At 38.7% G+C, this 5,015-nt stretch overlaps 1 non-coding gene across 1 annotated transcript; it reads left to right on the top strand.

Moving 5' to 3' along the window:
- The first annotated feature begins 3,594 nt into the window (after positions 1-3,594).
- LOC112759992 (small nucleolar RNA R71) lies at positions 3,595-3,702 on the top strand. The gene has a single exon (XR_003180451.1). It is a non-coding gene; the product is annotated as a small nucleolar RNA R71 (small nucleolar RNA).
- Positions 3,703-5,015: the final 1,313 nt, after the last annotated feature.

Genomic DNA, 5,015 nt, shown 5'->3' with positions numbered 1-5,015 from the left:
AGGGTTCTTAAGCACACTCTTTTTTTTCTTTGGACCTTGACTTTAACCGCTCAGTTTCAAGTTTTCACTTGACACCTACACGCTACAAGCACATGGTTAGGGACAGCTTGGTTTAGCCGCTTAGACCAGGATTTTATTCCTTTAGGCCCTCCTATCCACTGATGCTCAAAGCCTTGGGATCCTTTTTATTTGCCCTTGCCTTTTGGTTTTAAGGGTTATTGGCTTTTTGCTCTTGCCTCTTTCTATTTTTTTTTCGCCTATTATTATTTTTTTTTTCTGCAAGCTTTGTTCTTTGCTGCTTTTTCTTGCTTCAAGAATCATTTTTATGATTTTTCAGATTATCAAATAACATGTTTTCTAGTCATCATTCTTTCAAGAGCCAACATATTTAATATTCTTAAACAACAACTTCAAAAGACATATGCACTGTTCAAGCATACATTCAGAAAACAAGAAGCATTGTCACCACATCAATATAATTAAACTAAGTTCAAGGATAAATTCGAAACTCATGTACTTCTTGTTCTTTTGAATTAAAACAGTTTTTATTTAAGAGAGGTGATGGATTCATAGGACATTCATAACTTTAAGACATAGTTACTACTACTAATGATCATGTAATGAAGACACAAACATAGATAAGCACATAACATAGAAAACGAAAAACAGAGAAAGTAGGAACAAGGAATGAGTCCACCTTAGTGATGATGGCGTTTCCTTCTTGAGGAACCAATGATGTCCTTGAGCTCTTCTATGTCTCTTCCTTGTTTTTGTTGCTCCTCCCTCATTGCTTTTTGATCTTCTCTTATTTCATGAAGGATGATGGAGTGCTCTTGATGTTCCACCCTTAATTGTCCCATGTTGGAACTTAATTCTCCTAGGGAGGTGTTGAATTGCTCCCAATAATTCTGTGGAGGAAAGTGCATCCCTTGAGGTATCTCAAGGGTTTCTTGATGATGAGCTTCTTCATGTGCCTGTTGAGATCCATGAATGTGCTCTCTTGTTTGCTCCATCCTTTTCTTAGTGATGGGCTTGTGAGATGAATCTTTCCATCTCCCATGGCTCAGAGGTGGAAGCAATTGTCTTCCCTTTCCTCTTTCTTGAGGTTTCTCTGGCCTTAGGTGCCATTAATGGTTATGGAAAAACAAAAAAGCTATGCTTTTACCACACCAAACTTAGAATGTTGCTCACCCTCGAGCAAAAGAAGAAGAAGATATGGAGGAGATGGAGGGATGTGTGTATTCGGCCATATGGGTGGGATTGGGTAGGAAAAAGCTGTTGAATTTTGAAGGTAGGTGGGTGTATGGATGTGAGTGGTAAATGGAAAACAGAAGGGATGATCATGAATGGAAAGAGAGATGATGAGGTAGGTGGGGATCCTGTGGGGTCCACAGATCCTGAGATGATCCTGTGGGGTCCACAGATCCTGAGGTGTTCAAGGATTTACAACCTTGCACCAAATTAGTCATGTAAAATGCCCTTGCACACAACTCTGGGCGTTCAGCGCCAGGTTGGTGCCCATTTTGGGCGTTCAATGCCTATTTGTTGCCCATTTCTGGCGTTGAACGCCAGAACCGTGCTTGTTCTGGGCGTTCAGCGCCAGCTCCTCTCCAGGGTGCAATTCTGGCGTTCAGCGCCCAGATGATGCCCATTTTGGGCGTTCAACGCCAGAACCATGCTCTGTTCTGGCGTTGAACGCCAGGCAGGTGCTTCCTCCAGGGTGTGATTTTTCTTCTGCTGTTTTTGATTCCGTTTTTAATTTTTATATTTATTTTGTGACTCCACATGATCATAAACCTATAAAGACATATAACTAAGAAAAATATAGTTAGATAAATAAAAATTGGATTGCCTCCCAACAAGCGCTTCTTTAATGTCAATAGCTTGACAGTGGGCTCTCATGGAGCCTCACGGATGTTCAGAGCATTGTTGAGACTCTCCAACACCAAACTTAGAGTTTGGATATGGGAGTTCAACACCAAACTTAGAGTTTGGTTGTGGCCTCCCAACACCAAACTTAGAGTTTGACTGTGGGGGCTTTGGTTGACTCTGCTTTGAGAGAAGCTTTTTCTGCTTCCTCTCCATGGATGCAGAGAGAGATCCTTGAGTTGTAAACACAAGGTTGTCCTTATTTAATTGAAGGATCAATTCTCCTCTGTCCACATCAATCACAGCTCTTGCTGTGGCTAGGAAAGGTCTTCCTAGGATGATGGATTCATCCTCTTCCTTTCCAGTATCCAGGACTATGAAATCATCAGGGATGTAAAGGCCTTCAACCTTTACTAACACGTCCTCTACTTGTCCATAAGCCTGTTTTCTTGAATTATCTGCCATCTCTAATGAGATTCTAGCAGCTTGCACCCCATAGATTCCCAGTTTCTCTATTACAGAGAGGGGCATGAGGTTTATTCCTGAACCAAGGTCACACAGAGCTTTAAAGATCATGGTGCCTATGGTACAAGGTATTATGAACTTTCCAGGATCCTGTCTCTTCTGAGGCAATGTCAGTTGATCCAGATCACTTAGTTCATTGGTGAACAAGGGAGGTTCATCTTCCCAAGTATCAATGCCAAATAATTTGGCATTTAGCTTCATGATTGCACCAAGAAACTTGGCAGTTTGCTCTTCAGTAACATCCTCATTCTCTTCAGAAGAGGAATACTCATCAGAGCTCATGAATGGCATAAGGAGGTTCAATGGAATCTCTATGGTCTCTAGATGAGTCTCAAATTCCTTTGGTTCCTCAAAGGGAAGATCCTTATTGATCACTGGACGTCCCAGGAGGTCTTCCTCCTTGGGATTCACGTCCTCTCCTTCCTTTACAGGTTCAGCCATGGTGCTTATGTCAATGGCCTTGCACTCTCCTTTTGGATTCTCTTCTGTATTGCTTGGGAGAGTACTAGGAGGGATTTCAGTGATTCTTTTACTCAGCTGGCCCACTTGTGCTTCCAAATTTCTAATGGAAGACCTTGTTTCATTCATGAAACTCACAGTGGCCTTAGATAGATCAGAGACTAAGTTTGCTAAGCTAGATGGGTTCTGCTCAGAATTCTCTGTCTGTGGCTGAGTGGATGATGGAAAAGGCTTGCTATTGCTAAACCTATTTTTTCCACCATTATTAAATCCTTGTTGAGGCTTTTGATCCTTCCATGAGAAATTTGGATGATTTCTCCATGATGAGTTATAGGTGTTTCCATAAGGTTCACCTAAGTAATTCACCTCTGCTATTGCACGGTTCTCAAGATCATAAGCTTCTTCTTCATAAGAAGCCTCTTGAGTACTGTTGGATGCAGCTTGCATTCCATTCAGACTCTGAGAGATCATATTGACTTGCTGAGTCAATATTTTATTCTGAGCCAATATGGCATTCAGAGTATCAATCTCAAGAACTCCCTTCTTCATAGGCGTCCCATTATTCACAGGATTCCTTTCAGAAGTGTACATGAACTGGTTATTTGCAACCATGTCAATGAGTTCTTGAGCTTCTGCATGCGTTTTCTTTAGGTGAATGGATCCACCTGCAGAGGTATCCAATGATATCTTAGATAACTCAGACAGACCATCATAGAATATATCCAGGATGGTTTATTCTGAAAGCATGTCAGAAGGACACTTTTTGGTCAGTCCTTTGTATCTCTCCCAAGCTTCATAGAGGGATTCACCTTCTTTCTGTCTGAAAGTTTGAACATCCACTCTAAGCTTGCTCAGCTTTTGAGGAGGAAAGAACTTGGCTAGGAAAGCCTTGACCAGCTTATCCCAAGAGTTCAGGCTATCCTTAGGTTGAGAGTCCAACCATACTCTAGCTCTGTCTCTTACAGCAAAAGGGAAAAGCATGAGCATGTAGACTTCAAGATCTACTCCGTTAGTCTTAACAGTATCACATATCTGCAAGAATTCAGTTAAGAACTGAAAAGGATCTTCAGATGGAAGTCCATGAAACTTGCAGTTCTGCTGCATCAGAGAAACTAATTGAGGTTTCAGCTCAAAGTTGTTTGCTCCAATGGCAGGAATGGAGATGCTTCTTCCATGTAAATTGGAATTAGGTGCAGTAAAGTCACCAAGCATCCTCCTTGCATTATTATTATTTTCGGCTGCCATCTCCTCTTCCTGTTCGAAAATTTCTGAAAGGTTCTCTCTGGATTGTTGTAATTTAGCTTCTCTTAATTTTCTCTTCAAAGTCCTTTCAAGTTCTGGATCTGCTTCAACAAGAATGTTCTTGTCCTTGCTCCTGCTCATATGAAAAAGAGAGAACAGAAAAATAATAATAATAATAATAGGGGTCTTTTTTACCACAGTATAGAGGTCCCAGTGTGAGTAGAAGAAAAGAAGAAGAAGAAATTCGAACACAGATGGAAGAGGGGGTTCGAATTTGGGTGAGATGAAGTGTTAGTAGATGAATAAATAAATAGAAGGAGATGAGAGAGAAGGGGAATTTTCGAAAATAATTTTTTTGAAAAAGAGTTAGTAATTTTCGAAAATTAATTTTGAAAAGGGTTAATAGTTTTTCGAAAATTCAAATAAAAAAATAAAATGATTAAAAAGAAATTTTGAAAAAAGGGGGAGATATTTTCGAAAATTAGAGAGAGAGTTAGTTAGGTGGTTTTGAAAAAGATGAGAAACAAGCAAAAAGTTAGTTAGTTAGTTGAAACAAATTTTGAAAATCAATTTTGAAAAGATAAGAAGTTAGGAAGTTAGAAAAGATATTTTGAAATAAAAAATAAGAAGATATTTTTGAAAAGATATGATAGAAATTAGTTTTTTTGAAAAAGATTTGATTTTTTAAAATCTCAATTAATGACTTGGTTCACAAGAAATCACAAGATATGATTCTAGAACTTAAAGTTTGAATCTTTGTTAACAAGCAAGTAACAAACTTAAAATTTTTGAATCAAAACATTAATTGATGATGTTATTTTCGAAAATTATGTGATAAAGATAAGAAAAAGATTTTTGAAAAATATTTTTGAAATTTTCGAAAATAACTAAAAAAATGAAAAGGATTTGATTTTTGAAAA

Source organism: Arachis hypogaea, chromosome 16 (genome assembly GCF_003086295.3).
Source record: "Arachis hypogaea cultivar Tifrunner chromosome 16, arahy.Tifrunner.gnm2.J5K5, whole genome shotgun sequence".
In the NCBI taxonomy this organism is placed as follows: domain Eukaryota; kingdom Viridiplantae; phylum Streptophyta; class Magnoliopsida; order Fabales; family Fabaceae; genus Arachis; species Arachis hypogaea.
Note: the sequence above shows the minus strand (reverse complement) of the source record. Positions and strands in the feature narration are given on the sequence as shown.